Source organism: Triturus cristatus, chromosome 1_1 (genome assembly GCF_964204655.1).
Source record: "Triturus cristatus chromosome 1_1, aTriCri1.1, whole genome shotgun sequence".
NCBI classification, from domain to species: domain Eukaryota; kingdom Metazoa; phylum Chordata; class Amphibia; order Caudata; family Salamandridae; genus Triturus; species Triturus cristatus.
In genome coordinates, this window is record NC_140579.1 from 1,048,883,630 (window position 1) to 1,048,905,478 (window position 21,849).

Consider the following 21,849-nt stretch of genomic DNA (forward strand, 5'->3'; position numbering starts at 1 on the left):
GGCTTCCATCCCTCCCCCTGAGGTGAAGAGATACCTATTCCAGTCTTAGCACATTTCTTTTTGGCCCATCTCTCTTCCCACCTGTCTAGTGCTTTCCATGCTCAAATTCCTAGTACCAGTTCTCTAATCTGGGCTTTCAACCCAACAGTTCGCTTTTCCTCCAACTCCTTGTCTGTATAATTCAATCTGCAAGACCCCTGCATCATCTTGGTCTTTTGTCAAATCAACATCATACCTTTGTGCTAACTGCCATAGGGCATCGTAAGCCCGCTTTGCCTTTCTTGTAATATCTTTGGCCACAAATAACAGTTCATTTGGATCATGTGTCTCAATTCTCTCCAAAGGCAGATTTCCTTCAACCACTTCATCTATTTCCACCTTTAATCGAACCACATCCAACATTGGCACTTTTATTGTGTTCTGCAACACTTTCTGAATTCTTTCCCTTTCTACATCTTCTCTGTCACAACTGTGTGTTCTCCTTGGTATTGCTCCTTCTTACCTCTTCGAGGCTGTACAATCCTTCTCTATCCCAGCTCCTACTCCTCCAGTGATTACCTGCACAATCAACCTGCGGCCCAAACAGTATCCTAGAAGGTTCTGCCCTCATCCTTTCTTCTCTTGGCAACATTGTCTCTCTCACTGGTTGAACCCACATTCGGAATCCAGCCAAAAATTAGCTAAAATTCCTGTTGGTCTGCATTCTGACCCACTGTCCATTCTTGATGGATCTGCAGTAACAGGCAGTGGAGTACTATACGCCACAGGTGCCTGTCCTAGACCTGTTCCCATATGTGTAAGACTCCCTCCAGATATTGTCTCTTCCCTATCCCCTGTATACTGTTGACTATCATTTCGTCTCTCTTCAGGGGTATATATGGGGACCACTGGTCCAATTGTGACTGGCACTGACAAAGCATCTGGCAACTGCATATTCCCTGCAGGTTGTGCTGGTTCATAATTAGGGTATCTCATTCCCCCTGACCCTCCTGGAATCCGTACCATTGCTATTTTTCCCCAGACTCCTGTTGACTGTTCCTCCAATCCCATCTGCCTTGCTCCCACTGTCGTGTCTGGTGGTTGCGATATCTCTCTATCTCCGACTTAGAGTCACAAGGTGGAGGTCGTTCTGCTAAGAGCCTGTCAAGGAAACTATCGTCTGTATCACTGTCCTCGTTTGTCTTACTCTTTCCCTCTGACTCGCCTGCTAACAATCGAAAGGGGTACAAGCTCTCTCCTTCTATGGTGTCTACTCCATCGTTTTAACTGTGCATCCCATCTGGCATCTTGATATGCCTTCATCGCTTTCCTCATTCGTCCCTGTGAAGCCTCTTGTTTCTTTGCTAATGCAGCTCTCATCCAAGCGTCTAATGCCTCAAATTGTGTGGGCCAAGGTGGAGGTTTAAGGGCAGGCTTCACCCCCCTCAGCTGGTACAAAACCTCCATACGAAATGACCCATAACGAGGGAAAGCCAATTCCCCTTCATGCTCTGTAATTTTATGCCAATTCTGAAGCCAAACAATCGTATGCAAGCCCACATTCGTTGCCATATAATGTGCAGGGGTATCCTCCGGTGGGGCTTCCTCCCCTACCGGAGTCACCACCCCTCTGTCGCCTCTGCACAAATCTCTCAATGACCGAAAACAACGCATCATGAAAATGTATCAAATTGCAACCCGCAAATCAGTATCCGACTATGAACGCCAAGCAACCAATCCCAGCGCAGCACTACACCAACCGACCAATACCAGCGCGGCGCGCGCTGACGTCCCTACTCACTCCTTGCAGCGGTTCACCCGTCTTTACACTTTCGCTTTGTACACTCGCTCACACATTCGCTTCTACAAGTAACTGTATAACCTAAAGTTACTAACCAAGTAACCAGTCCTACCAGAGTCACAATAACTTACAGTTACAAAACATAATTGTCTGTCTTCTAAAAGAGTGATAGAACACTCACACAAGAACACTCATTCACTGTGACCCCCGACCTGCGTTGGTCACTTAATCACTGTGATCTACCCCCGGCACCTGGGGTTTCACACTGCAGGTTAGTCCCACACTCACACAAAGTTCCCTAACACAAGTGAACAGTCTAACGCTTCACGACTCCCACAGTTTACTCAGACAATTACAGTACAGTACTATCCAAGAATCTTGGACTTCTTTTGAGCCAGTTCACCAAATTGCCTGATCCGCACGTGTTCGGACCAGTACCAATAACCTCAATCACTCAACATGCATTCCAACTCTGCAAAACATCACATGAATAAAACACACCGCAATCTAACACACCTCACATAACCATTCATACTCGCGCCGCTCCTGTATCTGCCGCACCGTCAATCTCCGCCACTCATCGCCGATTATTCCGTCCGCCGCATCCAAACCTCTATTCTTTCTACTCTACACTGTATTTCTCTTTCCCCTCATCTTTTAAAGGTAAACCATCCTCTGCTACCATTTGATTACGCTAAATTGCACCCCGGTCTTCTTCCTAGCATTTAGCGCCGATGATCTTTTGTTTACCTACTAAAAGTGGGGGAGGGGAAGAAACATTTCATAACAAGAGGTCAATATCGTACCTGAAAGTACCGCAGACTCTGACTTTGGGTTTGTCAATTTATTATAAGGCCAAGAATAGTAGGATGTATACACATCGTAAAATTAGCATATATAGATATAGAAAAATCAATACAGAGCTGATTCTACGAATATAAGTAATTCGGCATAACAAGAATACAATTGTAAATTCGAGGATCAAGATACAACTCCGGATGGAAGCAGAATCTAAATCTCTTTTCATTAGAAATAAAACAAATCTGTCCCTACACTATACTTAAAGGAGACGCTACCCAACTATCCTTCCCTCTAATCCCAAAGGTGTCGGCGCGTGTTGACTTCCTGAGCAGTACTCGCGTCAAATGGGTTAAGGTGCTTAAGGTTAGGAGCTAGTTCTAAGATGCTCCTTTCTCTCCGAAAGCTAGCAGAAGTCTGGGGTTTCTGTCCCTGCTCATCATACAATATAGAATTCGATTTTTCAGAGACATCCTGGTAAAACTTTCCAATGCAACTTTTTCTACGAGGGGAGGTTCATAATCTGTTAAAGTTCTTTGTTCACCAAGTCGACCGTGGTTCCCTGGCCAGTCAGACACAAAAGTCATCCTCCCTTCTCGCTTCCAACTGTCTTCAAAGCATTCCTTGTATCTTTTCCAATCTGAAAATAACGAGTTGGCATTCCGATACCTGCAGTAGGATGAGAACACTGCTATTTCTTGAAAACAACATGCATTTAATTCTTTATTTCTCGAAGCCAAGGTGGTGCAAAACAATTACGGTTTCAGGCCAAGTGACTCGGGCAAGTTAAACTAAACTTCGTTACACTGTGTGTTTATACGACTGTCCTGCTCTCAGTATATGCAGGCATAACGGTGCATACAAAATCATAATATAACATTTCATTACAATGAATGCTACTGAATACATGTTAATGATCATAAGACACTGCAAACAATAGAAATATGTGAAGGTGCCTATCAACCATGAGTATAGTGCACCCATACAAAATAGAGTGCTGAAAGTGCTCTATCACCTCTGTACGTTTTGCATTCATAAATCTTTTGGTGCACACTGTTGCTAAAATAAAAACATGGTGTGTGCTCGGTGTATTATTTACGTTTTGCTCTACTTCTTTTTGTCACCTATTAATTTGCCAGACAGCTTTATGTTTCCAGAATAAAGGATATAAAGATGCCATTAGGTGTTCGGGCCATCCGGCGTCCTCCTTTGAGCACACTTGCCGAGGGGACGGGTACTGAACAGCAAGTGGCCAATGACCGCTTTCTGCGGGACACACAGGTCTGATTAAAATGGTCATTCGTTAGATCAGATATTAATCTTTCTGATACTACACAGCGGAGAGAAACTAACTCGTAAATATTGACTTCTATCACAAGGCACTTATTTTTAGTGAGTCACACTTTGTTATCACAGGCTCAAGTCACGTAAAATGGCAAGCAAATGAGTTTTAAGACCACTGCACCAGAATGCACTGGGGTCACATTGAATTGCGAACAGCCGTAATACTTTCAAAATCTGTCATGTGAGGGTGCTACCACTCATTACTAAAGCAGCTTTTCAGGGTCGGTGAGGCTCTCTTGACCCTGCCTCCGTTTTTACGAAGTGCAATAAGCACCCGTTTCTAAGTGTTAAAATGAATGTAGTTCAGGACAAGAAATAAAACATGGCATTTGACAGCATGTAGTACATTTTTAAATATATAAACGCATTTTCCTGAAGGACAGCGGGACCCTGGAGAGGTTAGTACCTGGGCTTACTGTCCACTTTGCCCCCCTGATGACATCCCTGTCCAAAAGAAAACCAAAAGCAACAAATTGGGCGTACACACTGACTTATTAAATATGGTGATTTGATAGGTGTCTATTGATGGCTAGGATTAGCTTTGTGTGGATGATGTAAGCCGTGTGAGTATTCCTGGTGCCCTACAGTGTTCCTTTACAGTTTAACCCCTTCAGTGCCCATGACGAGAGAGTCTCGTCATGGAGCGCGGTTGCGCTGTGCCCATGACGAGACTATCTAGGGCGTGGAAAGGGCGGGGCACTGAAGAGGTTAAGTCGCACACTGTCTCATTTATATTGTTTATTCAAACTCAATTGACATTATTGCTTGGAAAGAATGTAACCTGATTTATCAAATTAAATTTATACAATTACTAGAAAAAGAACATAATATCAAAGAATAGTCATAAAGTTACAGGCTGACGCCGTCATTGCATTGCAATAACTATTCATAGGATTTGAATGATTTTTTTTATTCTTCGATGTTACGTTCTTTTCAAGGTGTTTGTTATAATTATATATTATTGGAAAATAGATTTGTGTCGATTGTAACACACAGAATTAATCAGACCATAATCGTGTAAATTTTTTTAGTAATGATATCAATGGAATTTGATAAATCAGGTTCTGCCCTTTCAAGCAATATCAATTGAGTTTGAAAAAAGAATACAATTGATTCTAAGAAAGTGGCTATATGTCACATGTATTATGTGAGGAGTGTTTTTGCTCCCCACTGGATAATCTTGTATAGTAGTATTGTAAGCAGTTGGCCTAACATAACAGCAACCAGTTCATGATGCCTTAAAACAATTTGGTGAATCAACAGTGCTCTTTAACAAAATATCTCATTATGAAGAATGCGGTTTGGAAATTATAAATAGGGGTCAATCACCCAATAGAGGGCTTGACTTTAAAGAAGTGGTGGTCTTGATAGATGCACAACGGGATCCAGAGATATATTGGGTGAAGTGGTGTGGGTAGGGCCAGGGAAAGGGCACAACAGGGTAATAGGAGACATTCTGTGTGTAGGATATTGAGCGCACAGATCTGGCACTTTGCCCCATACCGCTATGTATAGTAAGAGGCACATGTAGGCATCTTGCCAAAGGTTTTTAATGTCTTCATGTTTGGTCTTGGGCAGTCCAATTTTATGGTGTATTTCCATCCGCACCCTCGGTAATAATCCTTTGGCTGATGACAATAAGGGTGTAGAGCGTGATCCATTAACATGATTACTAAGGCAAGGTATGCCAGAGGGGTGAGTCACACCACATTCATTTAAGCAGGCACCCAGAATTAGGTAGCACAGTGCCTTCTATTCTTGTAGCCTATCTATAATGTGCTTGTGCAAGATGGAGGAGCTCTGTTAACCACTCATCTTGTGAGGACATTTTGGCTGATCTCCAGTGACTAAGAATACAGACCTTAGCAGCAGAAAGTAATGCAGCTATCTATCTGTGCCCTTGGGAGAAAGTGTCCTTTAAGTCAGAGGTGTTGTGTCAGATGGCAATGGTAGCCTAGGGTTGGAAAGAGCAATCACTAGTGGCATGCAGGACATGCCAAACTTCTTGCAAGAATGTTGACAGTTGGCAGAAACTGCAGCAGGTCACATCCTGGGGGCCTGGTATCTCCAGCATTGTTCATTCATACACAGTTCTTCACGCCTTTCAATTTGTATTTTTTTTTTAAATGCGCAAGTTATTTCTGTTGTTTATTTATTGCCTATAGCTTCTTTGCTTTGTTGTTGCTCTTTACAAGAGAGACTTTATTCACAATATGTAACCATAATACTTTAAAATGTTCCAAATGGACCACTACCACAGAGTTTGAGTTTTAAATGTCTTTCTTTGCATGGTATCCATCTCACGGTCGCTGGGCTTTATCTATTATTGCAGCATGTTGATTAGGTGTATTTAGGTTGGCCAAAGGATTAATAATGTTTCCAAAAAGCCTACTCCAGGATATGTTGTTTGATGAGCTGCTTCTTTTGAAGAGCGGTAATATTTTTATTTTAAAGGAATAACTCTCAGAGGCAACTTTTTTATCTTTACAATGTATCCTAGAAAGTTCGAGGTGAATATGCTGTGAGTTCTGCCCTAGGGCTGAAGAGGCTGTTCAAACGCTTTACATTATATGCAGCTAGCCCACTCACAAAGGGCCACACTTCATGAAGATTATTGCTAATAAAGGGTTAAACTCGAACGAACATTATTCTTTATCAAGCTTGGCAGGATGAAAGGCTGCATGGCCCCATTAGAAGCTCAACCAGACACCTTCAGTGTACACAAAGAGCTCTACAGTTTATGCAGTGTTTTAACTGCTCTCTCGCAGGCATTCATTACGTTACCCACAATCTCCTCCTCTTCTTGGGTGTCTTCTGTGTACACAGGGGGTCCTTCTTTATGCGTCTGTGGCCTGCTCTCGTCTCCTTTCTCTCTTTTTCACACACTCTTTCTGCTCCTCTGTCTGAAGTTCATTCATCACTTCGTGCACAAACTACCAATCCTCTCTAACTTCCTTTCCACCTATTCTCTGCATCTCTCACCCCTATCTATTCAACATGCCACATAATTCCAGTATACAAATACACCACACACCAAACAAATCCACCTAGCACAATTCTACAACTAACCATTCCAATTCAACCCACATAATAATTACACCCCAAAGCACATACATCCACTCCACTCAAAACTAAACACATGGATAAAAGACATTGTCATTTACGCCAATAGCTCTAACTCTAGAAAATGCAAGACCGATTGCATTGCAAATGCTTGTTTCAGCCTTGATTTTGGTCGTAGGTTCTATGAGGAGCCACTCACCAAAGTTTGCTTTGGTGAGTCCCGTGTCTGACAGGAAAAAAACAGGTAGAGGGCACCTCCTCATTGTGGCCCGGCCCCACTGAGGCATCACAAACGAGAGAAACAGTAGGCCACACGTGCCATCGTGGAGATGGAGATCAGAGCTGAGGAACATCTGATGGAGCAAGTTTCTCGCATCGCTCCATTGGCGCACTAACTCTCCCCAGCCTTGTAAAAAATTAATCGACCTTTGAAATTACAAGAAAAGAAGCCCTTACCAGGTTCCTGGTTCGCTCCTATCAATAATATGTCTTGCTCAGCAAAAATGGTGACGTCACTTGACAGTTACCCAACGCCACTTCTAATTAGCAGCACAGGGGTGTATCCAAATCTAAGAGCGTCTGGAAATGGACCACTATGAAGTTCATGGGGGTTGCCTTGACAAGGGGTCGACTCAGCCAACTCTAAAACGTTAATGTACAGTACAAAATAAGTGGCTATAGATGTATGGCGTTTTTATGGTTTTAATCTGTTTATTGATTTTATGCAAACAATAGAACAAAGCCCACAACTCCGTAGGCACAATGCCAATGAGACAACTAAGTTGTCTGTCATATCGCTACCAAGGATAATAAGCGTGAGGCGGGCCCACAAAATAAAGAAAATAAAATCACATAAGAAAAATATACAAACATCCCTCCCTCCTCCCCCTCCCCTCGTCCACTGTAACAGAAAGAATAAGGACATTATTTTAGGGATCAACGCCGTCGCTTACGGCAGTTCTGGGAAGTGGCCTCTGGAATCTGTGTATCTGCTAGATGCATCAGTCGAAGGTAACTGGGGCAGGTCAGCTCACGAAACTCGGACACCAGTAGGGTTAGAAAGGGCCTCCATAACTCTGGAAATTCGGACCCTCTGCCAGCTAAGGTGAGAGTGAGTTTCTCCATGCGTAACACTAGCCAAAGCCTCTGGAGCCATCCGGAGAATGTTGGGAGCTTAGCAGATCGTGTCGCTGCACCTAAAGCAATAGCAATCAGCCGGCCCCTCCGGGACTTGAGTGGGTATGTCAGCGAATTGGGCAAGCCCAGGAGGACATAAGCGGGAAATCGCAGGAGCTGCGTCTCTAGGTGGAGATCTATTTCGTCTAAGACTTGGGACCAGTAGGATTGTATGCAAGTACAACTCCATAGAACATGCTCCAGGGTGCCCACCTCCCCGCACCCCCTCCAATACAACGCACTCCGGCGAGAGTCAAAGCGATGCAAGCGCTCCGGCGTATAGTACCAATATGTGGCGAGTTTAGTCATGGTCTCTGTAAGTCCCATGTGGTATGCCGAGTGCCGTGCCCTATGGTAGATGCCTTCCCACTCTTTATGACTTGGAGATCTACCCAGGTCCCTCTCCCAACGAGTCCTGCCTGCGTTATATGTGTGCGCGGTAGTATCTAAAGGCATTTTGTAGAGATCAGAGATTATTTTCTTACTGGACACGCGTGTTACCAGCCACTTTTCGTAAGGGGTCAACAGGCGCTGTGCCTGTGGTCGAACATGCGGATGGAGTGCCCAATGTCTGACCTGCAAATAGGGCAAGCGCTCAGACTCCGGGAGGCCATAATGTTCCCTGAGCTGCGGGAATGTGATGATGCCGTCAAAATCAAAAAGATGACCCAATGACCTACAGGAGGAGGAGCGCCAGGCGCGAAAGGTCCGCGCGTCCGCACCGGGATGAAATTCTGGGTTATCAAATATTGGAGTAAGAGGTGGCGGAAAGGATGTCAATTGGTGGGTAATGTTAGTGCGATCCCAAGACTCCAGGACAGTGCTTGTGATGTAAGAGGCGCAAAGATTGGGGGGTCTATGCTGTTTACGAAGAAAGGGAATGCCTTGCAGCGGCCTGGCTGCTACCGCTTGATCCTGGAACAACCAGTGCTTCTCCGATTCCAGTTGGTGCCACTCCACTAAGTACCTAAGCTGAGAAGCGTGGAAGTATAGCTGGAGGTCAGGGAGCCCTACCCCACCCCTTTCCGGCGGGAGAACTGCTACCGCGTGTCGGAATCGGGGTTTGCGGCCATGCCAGATAAAACGCGCTAGATCCGCCTGAGTCTGTTGAATCCAACCCGACGGGGGGCGAAGGGGAAGGGTCTGGAAGAGGTACAAAATCTGCGGAAGCACTGTCATTTTGGTGGCCGCGATCCTGCCTAGCCAGGAGATTGTGCAAGTTTTCCATCTGTTCAATTCATTGCGTATGTGGGACCGAAGGTTAGAGTAGTTAATGTCCGCAGTGGCCTGGAGGGTTGGGGCTAGTTGAATACCCAAGTAGGGGATCGAGGCAAATGCCCAGCTCATGGTATGTTCCTCCTGAATATGAGCCAGAGTGGACGAGGAGAGAGATGTTAAGCGCTATGGATTTGTCCAGGTTGATTTTAAACCCCGATCCTTGCGCAAAGCCATAGAGCTCGATGAAAAGCGCGCGCAGAGCTGGTAGTGGATCGGATAGGGAAAGCAGAATATCATCCCCATAGAGACTAATGGTATGAAGATCCCCTCCAAATTTAATCCCGGTGATAAGGGGGGTGTCGTCGGACTCGAAGGGCCAAGGGCTCCATGTAGAGCGCGAATAGGAGGGGCGACGGGGCATCCCTGCCTGGTGCCCCTCCCTATGGGAAATCGGGAGGAGGTATAGCCATTAACTCGGACTGTTGCCTGGGGGAAGCGATAAGAGTTTAAGATTCTGGTGCGTAATTTCTCCCCAAACCCTGCCCTTACCAAGACCATCTCCAGATACGGCCAGTGGACTCTGTCAAAGGCCTTCTCCGCGTCGAGGGCCAGAAGCATATACTTCCCTTGTGTGCGGGATGCCTTTTCAATCCGGTGTAGAATACGCTTAGTATTGTCACTTGTTTGCCTCTGAGCGATGAAGCCCGCTTGATCTGGGTCGACCAGCTGGGCCATATACGGGGCCAGTCGAGTCGCTATAATGCTAGTGTATAATTTAATATCTATATTCAGCAAAGATATGGGCCTGTAGGCGCCACAAGCTGTTCTGTCCTTCCCCGGCTTTGGGATAACCACTATTGCGGCCTCCAACATGTCCCCTGGGATAGCTCCCAGTTGGTCAAAGGTATTGAACAAGCCCGTCAGGAGTGGGGCCACTTGGCTGCAAAATGTCTTATAAAAGGTCGCCGTGTAACCATCCGGGCCAGGCGATTTACCCAGCTTGAGGCGTGAGATTGCAGAAATGACTTCCTCCGTCTGAATAGCCCTATCTAAGTGGTCTGCTTGCGCTGGAGTTAAAGAAGGCATGTGGGCCGCGTCCATGTAATCCGCACTGCTCTGGGCTTCCAGGGATTCCCCTGTGTAAAGGTCCGCATAAAAGTCGTGAAAAACTTCCGCTATAGCCGCATCGTCCGTCACCGCCTCCCCCCCCTGCGTTCCGAATTGCGCAAACCCCCTGCTTCTGTCTGGCTTCCCGCAGCTTGTTTGCCAGAAGGCGACCGCATCTATCCCCCCCCGTATAGTACGAGTGTCGGAGCCTAATGGCCGCAAACTCAGCCCTGTCCTGGCCTAAGGCTGCAAGCTGCTTTCTTTCTATGCATAGCTGTTGCCAAGCGCGGGAGGCGCCAGTTCTCTGATGCATCTGTTCAAGCTCCGAAACGCGCTGGGAGAGTTCTGCCCTCTTACGGCTGCGCTCGCGGTTGTGGGCAGAGGATGTAGCTATAAATTCTCCCCTCATGACTGCTTTCAGCGCTAACCACTGTGTCGCCAGAGTAGTGTCTGAGTTAGCGTTGTGAGTGAGGAAATTTGTGATAGCTTTCTGGAGTTGTTTGATGACGGAAGGTTGGTGTAACAGTGTGTCGCGCAGGCGCCAGTGTCGGAGAGGCTGCAGAGAAGGCGGGAGCTGGAAGGTGGCCAGAACCGGGGAATGATCTGAGAGGGAGGCTGTTAAAATTTCAGTGCTCAAGGCGTGGGCCTGGAGGGGCAAGGAGCTGAGAAAGTAATCCAATCGTGCATACGTTTTGTGGGCTCCTGAATAAAAGGTATAACCTCGTCTGGTCGGATGAAAGTGGCGCCATAAATCAGACAGTCCCTAAGTCGAGCCCGCCCGACAGCTGTGAGAACCCCCTTTTGACCGGTGCGCAGACAGGAACGATCTAAGGTGTTGTGAAAGACAATGTTGAGATCGCTGCCCAGCACTAGACGGCGGTCCGCGGCTGCCGCGGCATCATCCAGGGCAGTGAGGAGAAATGCGATCTGTCCTTCATTGGGCGCATATATGGAACCCACCCCAAAGGTCACCCCCCCCCCCCCAATAGGAACTAATGTGAGTAAGCAGCCCTTTATCTCCGCCCCTTTTTGTAAGACCCTGCCAGTGAAGGATCGGGATATCAATATAGCTACCCCCGCTGATTTGGAGTTAGCAGAGGAAAACCGCTGCGTAGGAAAAGCCCGGGATTGCATTCTATGGTGGTCCTTGGCCAGAAGGTGGGTCTCCTGTAGGAGGCCTATGTCTGCTTTCGTGTGTTCCAAGTAGCTAAGGATTGCTCTTCGTTTGACGGGGTTATTCAATCCCCGTACATTTAGCGTAAGGACCTTAAGAGGGGTGTGTGGCATCTAGGGTCCAGAGGCAGAGCAAGCGGCGATGTAGGCTACCTGCCATGTCAAACATATGGGAGCGACACCCCAGACTACCAAATCGGTTGTGTGATAACTTTGAAATGCAATGGAGAACGGTGGACGAGGGAACCCCTACCCAAAACAAACCCCCAAACTCCCCTTCTAACCAACTGGGCCAGCAATAAAGTCCACTGGCAAAAGCAAACAAAAAAAATCAATATCTAAAGAAATTGTCCGTCTCCTTGGGTCGACCAGGAGAGAGTCTGTGTGGGGACCATAATGTGACCAGGGGGAGAGACTCGGCTCCTCCCACCGGGAAGTCCTGGACCAATTGCGGTAGAATATGCGTGTCAACCGCTCACTCCCCACCAGGACCCGCCCTGGCCAGGGCGTGCGTCGCGGAGGCCAATGCATCCCGTTTGCTCTTCGCAATGTCAGTTTTGTTGGGCCTCCAGGCTCCTCGGGGCCCACCCTGGCGCCGCCACCCCGATGCAGAGGACTCTGGCCCAGAGCCCGTGCTTTGACAGTCGACGTCCCCGCCCGGCAGCGGCAGGTCCAGCAATCTGCAGGATTCAGAGAGTGAGCGTAGCTGGTGGAGTTTGCCATTTAGTCTAAAGATGAGGCAAAAGGGATGACCCCACGAGTACAGAATACCCCGTTGCCGAAGATGTTCAGTCACGGGGCGGAATTGCCAGCGGCGCTGCAAGGTAATCAGGGCCAGGTCTTGATATAGCACCGGTGAGTGCCCCTCGTAGGAGATAGAATGGAGGGTTCTCGCCTTCATGAGGATCGCCTCTTTGGTTTTGAAGTCCTGAACACACACCAGTCTGTCTGCTGGAGGGGCGTTGGGCCCCGAGGCGTGCCAACTCTGTGCGCCCTGTCTAAGACGATCTTGGCGCCCTCTGGAGCGGCCAGGATATGACGGAATAGGCCCGTGGCGAATGCAGAGAGGACTTTGGTGTCGTCCGATGCCTTCACTCCCCGGATACGGATGTTATGCCTGCGGGATCTCCATGTGAGTTTGGACATCCAGCTGCTGATCCTGCAGTTGGAGAATCTCCTGTTGGAGTGTGTTGATGTCCGACACCGTGGCATCGCTCTTTTCCTAAAGGGTCGCCACACGGTCCCCAACGTCGTCAACATTGCGGCGGATCTCCTTTATCTCAGCCGTAAGGTCAGCCTTCACCGTCTGAAGATCCGCCCTGAGAGTTTGGAAGAGGGATTCCATGTATGCTTTGGTGATCGGCTATTCCCCGTTGCTGGGAGGACGCTGAGGAGTCTCCATCGTGGGGGTCACACCTGCAGGGCTGGAGGCGGAGTGAGCGCGCCCAAAGATGTCCTTCAGTGGTTTCTGCTTTCGCGCCCTAGATGAGGGCATAGTCATGAGGTCACCGCTAGAGATACCGCACCAGGAGGCACATCCGACCCGTTGCGGGTGTCGAGGGACACCAGAAAGTAAGCCCCAGCAGTGCAAAGTGAGATTCGTGGGCTGTCTCCAGGCTACCACCTCCCACAGCCAAACAGGGCTATGACGAATGCCTCGTGGGGGCGCCGACTGGTGAGCCACGCCGTCCCGTCAAGTGTGTAGAGTAGAGGGGGCCATGCACACCTAGGGGTCAATGTCCAACTGCTACAGTCCCTCTGCCCCGCGAGTTCTTCCTCCGATCCTTCTCTCTGCCCCCCGCCATCCGTTCTAGGCGGGCGTAGGCCTTGTCGCCCTTCTGGCCGGCGATCCTCTGCCCCGCAGGGTTGGGGTGACCACCCGAATCCTCCCAGCTGATGCACTGGAGGACCGAGCCCTCCGGCGAATGTGGGTGTCCCCTACCTGGTTCCGGCTCCCACGTACCACAGTCCCAGCGCCACCGGGCCCAGCCAGGCCACGCGACGGGCCGCTCGTCAACGCCAGGCTGGGGATCCGGTCGGGCCTCCACCCCGCGCGACGGGGAGCAGCCGGGCAGGACGTGGTGTCCACTGTGCGGCGCCACGGCTTACCCCTCCGCCCCGATCCAAGAGGCGGGCGAGGTCTCCACCACCGCCGGGCGTCGGAGTACTCCGGAAATCAGCAGGAGGCCGTCTCTGTAGGCGCAGATATGTGGGGAGGGCCACCAAATCCGGGCCCCCCCAGCGCGATGTCCTGCTCGTTCCGGGGCCCTGCCCGGTCTTCGCCTCCTCCCAGAACGGCCCCAGGGGGAGGCCTCCCGCGCCGGCTCAGGCCCTGCCAACGCGGGGGAAGCGCCGCGGCTCACCTCACTGCCCCGATCTAAGAGGTGGGTGGGATCTCCACCACCGCTGGGCACCGGAGCACTCCAGGGATCAGAAGAAGGCCGTCCGTGGAGGTGCAGATGTGTGGGGAGGGCCACCCAATCCGGGCCCCCCCCAGCGCAATGTCTTGCTCCCCCCGGGGCCCTGCTCGGTCTGTTCCTCCTCCCAGGACGATCCCAGGGGGCGACTTCCCGCGCCGGCTCAGGCTCCACCAACGTGGGGGAGGAACGGCTCCCGCTCAGAGTCCGCCGAATCCCAGAATATAGGCCGCCTCGAGGCCTCCGGCGGGTCCCAGGAATCCCACGGCCAGCCCGCCTCGCTCTACCGCCTCGGTCGCCGCGGCCCCAAGGCTCCAGCGGCTCGCTCTATATGGCGTTTTAAAATAGTGCCACTATCAAATGATTCACTTTTTTTTTTTCTTTTTGAAACACCTTTTTATTTAATTTTAAGATAAATGAGAATATTGCACTCTGCATGACATCCATATATAACACCACAGTTCTGTATCAGACAAAAATAACTGCGTCTGAAATCGTCCCACAAAGAAGCCATCAAAACCATAGACACTGAAATAACTGTGCCCAAACTCATCACTCATGATCATATAATGGAAATACAGCAGTCTGTGCCCCCTGGGGCCCCCCTGGACCCCAGTCTCTCCTCATGCCGTTCCAGATGGATACCTCTGTGCTCCGCCCAGGCCACCCATATCTTGTAATGTTTCTGGGGACATTCCCGTGGGATATAAATTGGACGCTCCAGCCCCATACAGTGGTCCATGCCCTCTGCCCAGGTGCCTCCGCATCTTTTCATACCCTAGCAATTTCTCTCTTGGCAACAATAAGGCCCAGCCACAGGAGCGCCCTCTGGTATTGTGTGCCCCCCCAAATTATCAGAAATGTGGAGAAGTGCAAGTCTGGGATCCCGGGGGACAGTCCATCCCAGTACTCCCTCGAGCCTCCTCAGCACATTTCCCCAGTAGTGGGCCAGTCCTGGGCAGTGCCAGAACTTATGGGGCAAGTCACCCAGCAGGTCACCACATCGTAGGCAATCACCTGTCGGAATGGGACCCATCCTGTGAAGTCTGGCTCTGGTGAAGTACACCCTATGAAGCACCCTCAGTTGAATCATCTGGAACTGGGATGCTATCACTGTCTCTCAGGGGGCCTCCATCGCTTCCTACAAGTCCTTATCGTCTAGTTGGCCCTGATCTCCCTCCCAAGCCGCTTGAGTCCCCACCAGGGGGTCCAGCATGTTGCGTATTAACATTTTATAGTACTGCGACAGCTTGTACTCCTGGAGGTGTGTGAGCAGGACTTTGGTCTCCAATGGGGAAAACTTGGGGATGCAGATAGTATCCCACCTGCAGTCGCCTTGTACCTGGCCACAGTCGAGCTCCAACATGACCCGATCCGCCCATCCCACCCTCGAGTGCCGCATTCCAAATCTCAAACATCATCCTCGTAGCTGGTAGGAGATTGGTGGGGATAGTCCCCTGTATGGCACATGAGCAGGATCTCGCTCTCCCAGTATCCTTCCCTCCGCCGCATAAGCTGGATCGCTAAAGCCTGACTATCAAATGATTCTCGCAGGTTTACTTGGGTGCAAAGAACAATCCCAGACAATAACACAATAATATGTATTAAGTGCCACAGGCTAACTGATAAACTAAGTCTGTTGGAAAGATCAGTGGAGGAGCCATTTCTGCTTCTAGTTTTTCAATGATTGCTAAGAAGTCCGGAGGATTTATAGCCCAGTAGTTTCACGGTGGGTCAGCAGAGATTTGGAACTTTACAGGGGAACATGGTTTGTCCCAGCCCTTTCAAAGCTAGCTCTGGAGGTAGCTGGTTGTCTTTATGAGAAAGGTATCGATCACGTCAGTGTCTGTAGAGTAGGCTGTAAATATGCTGGCAGAATTCTATCAAAAAGGATTATGGTACTAGTTGGTGATACTATTATTCGACAATTGCAGCACATTTGTTTTGGTGGCTGGTTCTTCTGTGGGCAAACCTTCTCTCATAGTAAATTGTTGAAGAGTATTATACTAGATTTATTAGGCTTCGGCACTCTGTGATGTTAACAAGGTGTTGAGTTTGTTCTTGAATTGAGCAAATAATAGGTTTTTTTGACAATGTGAATCTTTTGTGTTGTTTAAGTGTGCCAGTGGGCTGTGCTTTGGATATTTCTGGCAGCTGGTTTACCTTCGTAGGTATCATGTTTCACTTGTGTAGAGGAACTGAGACTGTCAACTTCAAGAATTTTCCTGGAATTTGTGGAACCGCTTACACAATGTTTCTGTTAGCTACTTGAAAATGCATCTATAAATCTATCAAGAGTTAAGGGAACCAAATGATGGGTGGCTTCTAATTTTGTAGACCTTTTTCTTTAGCAAGGTGGGTTGCGACGCTCATGCAGGCGACTGACCCACATGCCACCAAGTTTGGATCACATTGGGTACCAAAAGCTATAGCTTCGAAAAATTTGGTCACCAGGGGAATAATTCAGGCTATGCAAATTGGCCGCTACATTTGTGTTGGAGAAGCTGTGAACATGCACATAATACGCAATCCCTGGCCTTGACGTCATATGCTGATTTTCCGAGCATCGTGATGGAAAACAAAATGGGAGATGAAAAAAATGGAGTATCCCTCCCAGTAGTTCCCATTGCATTAAAGGTTGTTCTAGAGGCTGTGTCTAATAAACTTTGAATGGTATGTGTCCTTCAAGTGTTCTGTTCCAAAATAAGTACTTGAATATAACATTTTGTGAAAGTGCCTTTTAAAAATGTTATAATATTAAAATGAGACGGTTTCGTTTTTATTGTAATATTGTTTTATAATGACGAGTTTACAGTAAAATTGTGTGGCATACTTTATAGGGTGTTTATTATTTTGTTGGGGTTTTTCAGACTACCAGTTGTTCTGTAAAGCTTCACAAGGCAGACAATGTAGATTTGATTAACTATTTGAAGACCGTTTACGATTGGATGTTTCATTCTTGTTCAGAGCAGATAAATAGGTTGAATACCGGAAAGTGTTGATTCTAAAGGGTTCCATTCTTTTAATTGGATATTGGTGCTTTTTAATTTGCAAGTTTTAAGGGTATGCAAATAATACACACCTAATTGTCTTCAGCTAAAGCTTGAGTTTCTAGACTCACTCTTGACATTAAATTTTGCCTGCTGGCATCTCCGGTGGATGCTAAGATCACCTTGCTATAGTATCAGCCATGACTATAGTGTCTTGTTTTTCATAAAGTTCCTTGTAACTCTCGTTTTTGTTGTTTTATGACGCTGTAAATGACCGATGTTAAAATCAATAAACTTAGTTATACTCCGTTTATGGCCCTCGGTGATAAAGGCTGAGTCAGCCATGCCAGAATTTAACCCTGTGGCCTTCAGATTACATAAAGAGGATGTGCAGTTCCTAACTGGAGGTGTGGGAAAAGGGAGGCATTTCTTCGTGATGCGCTCACACACCCTGGAGGATGTCATGCTTCATCATTGGGCCATGCTCCTCGTCGGGCCGGCGCTGCAATGCCTGACGGGCTCCCGTAAACGGGGCTCTTTGGCGGCGATCTTTTGAAGAAGCTGTAGGGTGTGTGGACTGAGTAGTGCACAGGTGTGTGTGAGATAAAATAGGTCTGGAGCAGTCCTACTCTGGTCTGGTTTTATTGTTTAGGTAGCTCAAGCCTAATTAAAAGGTGTGGGTGCCCTAAGCGGATGCAATGTTCCTATAGGGCTGTCATAGTGTAGTGGGTCAACATGTTTTGTGCCCCATTTGCTCCTAACAGGTTAAGTGGCACTTCATCAGGACCAAAAGAAAACTAAAGAGTGAGTGGTGCATTACCGTTGGTCTGGCGCATTTAATTTTTGACTGGTGACCAGACACGGTAGGGTATACCCTAGTAGACTTACACTTGGGTATTGTAGACATGGTGGGAAGAAGAGGAGGGGGGAGAAAAGAACAACCAATTGGACGTTAAAAACCAGAGCATACGTCATGGCGCTCTTCTGACAGTAATAAAAACAGCTTAAGTAGAACTGTAATGAGACCTGCGCATGCATGTGTGACATTGTGGTTTTCAGTTCACTTATTCGAGTACATCGTGCCCAAGTATATGTGGAGCGAAAATGGGGCCTTAAAGGGAATGCGTATTGGTGCGCAACAATTGCCACATTCGGTGTCAGTAGTCCGTAGTAGTGGTGGGAAGGACATTCATTTGTGCATCACACTTGGTCCCAGTAGGAGTGTAATCGTGGCAATGATCAGCTATAATTGTAGGCATAATGTGAGTGCCTCAATCATGGTAACTGGTATAACCTGAATCCATCTGCCCTAGTGGCCAGGCAAGTATCTCGGTAATGTGCACGCAAGGTGAAACCAGCATGTGCTAATTTAAATAGTTAACCCAACAAAAATTTTTTACTTACAGATAGTGGCGTGACTGCAGCCAAGTGTTAAAAACTTTCATACAAGCCAATAAACGTACATACTAAGTGCGGGCGGTAGCTTTCTTTCAACTTGCTGGTATGTGAAAGTTAAGCTAGAAGTACTGCACGCTAGTGTCAAATATATGCCGGTAGCGGCGTCTCCGTGCCAAGTTTCGCTGTGTGCTATGGCTGACGAAATCTACATGCACATACTATTCGGTAGTAGTGGTGAGGCTCAAAGAAGGTGAAATACGGTAGAAACTCAAAACTCGAATAATGAACGATGCCTGCATGTTGAAAGCATGATTAACAAACTCACCCCTAGTAGTGAAGCCTAGGGGTGGCAGAGCACGTCGTTGCTCTTAGGCTGTTGAAAAATTGGCAAAGGTCAAAAACAGGCAAAGTATGCTGCTTACCGGAATTCCCAGATGTCGGTGAATACTCACACAGGGTGGTAGGCGATCCTACCCATGCCCCGGCCCCCGTGCCGGCTGCTTCCGGATTCTGGGTATTTGTGAGCAAGTGGACGTCAGAGGCATGCCTACGCTGGAATGTTAACCGCGGCAGCCATCTTGGTGGTGAATATGTCAATGTAGCTTTATTGAGCCAACCTGGTGAACGCTATGTAGGCAATCTGTGTATGAAGCGCTTGAGGTGCTCTGAACTGTATTGTATTGAAACCAATTCAGAAGTCAACATTGTACATAGATTAGTTCTGGAGATATTCAAACCTATTCAGAAGTCAACATTGTACATGGATTAATTGTGAAGGCAGCCAGCTCCTGTTTATTATCTATGTTGTACATTACTCGCAATCTGATTGAACCCCTGTGTTAGGAGGCCTGGGACGGAAGACCTGTGTCATGGAACACAAGTTGACACACGAGGACCTTCCTCTATGGAGATAAGGCAGGTAGAACCAATAAGGGAGTTAAGGTTATGCATAAAATAAATGCTTTAGTTATGGATGCAACAGGCGTGTGTTTATCATATTTTTTTACAATACGCGCAAGAATGGTTGAACTCCTATGGTGGGAGGCCCGGTATTGTGGACCTGTGTCTAGGAACGCAAGTTGCCGCACGGCGACTTTCTTCTGTAAAGGTGAGGCAGGTGGAGCTGGTAACTATCTCTAGTATTAGAGGGGTTTTCTTTCCTTTACAAATGAGGGGTACGTGCGATGGTAGATAGGATTATCTATGTACAGAGGTACAATGACAGGCATATTGTATAGTTTAGATAGTTCATGTAATCATTCCTAATGGTTCAGTTCAGCCCATGGGATATCATCGTTGAGCCCCCGGGTGTCAGATCCCAGTTTGAACACCCAGCATTGTTCCTTCCTAAACAAAGCTTCTTTTGTGATGTTGGGGAAGGCTTCAAGGATGGTACAGTGTAGGTCATTTGGGGTGTGATTTTGTTCGACATAGTGTGCACACATCTTTGTATTGATCTTTCTGCACCTGATGTTGCTTCTATGTTCTGTGATTCTTGTTTTTACTGGCCGGGTTGTCATACCTATATACTGGAGGTGACGGGGGCAAGTGATTAAATAGACACAGTTGCGTGTGTTACAGTTGGTATGTTTGTTTTGCTTCCATGTCCAATTATTAGTTAGTGGGATGGTCTTGGTTGCTTTGGTTAGGGGACAGACTACACATTGTCCACATGGGTAGTGGCCCGTGACTGGTGATAGATTTCATAATGTGTTAGGAGCTGATGGTGCACTCCTTTTGGGTCTGGTGTTGATGAGTAAGTCTTTGATGTTTGAGGTACGTTTAAAAGCGAAGCTAGGCCTGCTGAAAGCTAGTTCTCCTATTTGAAGAATTTTTTCAGTGTTTATTAATGACCCTTTTTAACATGTTTGATTCAGATGTATAGGTTGTGACACATGTGATGAGGTCAGACTCTGGTTTGGCGTGTGGTTCAAGTAGAGCCAATCTGTGTGTTTCTGTCGCTTTTCTGGGCACTTTTTATTGTGCTGGGTGGCTGTTGTCTCTCAGCTAGGTGTGTACTCAATTCTGAGGCTTGTCTTTTGTAATCCTCCACGTTGCTGCAGTTTCTTCGTATACGTAAAAACTGGCTGTAAGGCGGGTTCTCTCTGAGAGCCTTTGGATGGAAACTTTGGTAGAGTAGTGGACAGTGGCTGTCAGTCGTTTTTTTATTTTTATAAGTAATGGTATCTAGTCTGTCTTGTTTTTTAATGATCAGGAGGTCAAGGAAGGGTAGTTCTTGTTCAGAACTGTTGGCTGTAAATTTTAGGTAGGGGTTGAGACTGTTGATCCAAGTGAGGAAGGCAGGGATTTTGTTTGCATTGCCATTCCAGAACACCAGGATGTCGTCTATATAGCGTCACCGCAGTTGGACATTGTTCAAATAGGGGTTGGAATCAGTGAGCACGTACCTTCTCTCAAAATCCGACATGTAGAGACACGCCAGACTTGGGGCAAAGGTACTGCCCATAGACGTCCCCTGGGTCTGGTGGAAAAGGCGATCCTCGAACTGAAAAATTTTCAGTCAATGCAATATGTGCACATTCCATAGCAAAGCTTATAGGGGTGGACGGGGACCATGGGTTATTGCAAAGAATGTGCTCCACAACCTCAAGTGTGTTCTGTTGAGGAATGTTGGTGTAGAGGGCCTCTACGTCTAGTGTTAAGAGAACGTCAGGTTGGATACCCTCTTGGTTGGTTGCCTTTATTAGCTTGAGGACATCTCTGGTGTCTTGTAAGAATGTGGGGTCTAGTTCGGACCAACGGTTGGAAGAAGTGGTCACAAAACTTAGACAGGGGTTCCAAGACTGACCTTATGCCCGAGACGATTAGTCTCCTGGGGGTGGGGTGGGGGGTGACCCCTTTGTGGATTTTGGGCAGAGTGTAGAAGTAGGGCAGTCTTGGTTTGTTGTTAGTTAGAAAATCGGCCTCATCGGCCTCATTTTTGGTGATCCACCCTGGTTGAGAGCCACTGAGAACAAGGAGTTGACACGTGTTAGGAGGCGAGGTGTAGGGTCCTCTGTAAGGGGAGTGTAGTAGCAGTTGTTCTCGAGCTGGCGCAAACATTCAGTTCTGTAATCAGTGGTGGCCATGATCACAAGTGCACCACCCTTGTCACCCTCTTTAATGGTAATTGGTGGGTCGTTAGCCAGGGTTTTGATGGCTTCAGATTCTAGTTTTGATGTATTTGAGAAACCTCTATTACAGCGTTTCTCCGCTATTTCTTTCAGAACAGCTCTTTCAGAGGTAAGGACCTCTGGAGGGACCATGCTGGTATTCGGAGTGAAGGTGGATGGTTTGCGTAGGCCAGTATCTGTTGGTGGGGATTTAGGTTGATTACCGAAGTAAGCTTATAGGCGTATCTTCCTGAACAGAGTTTGTAATTCGC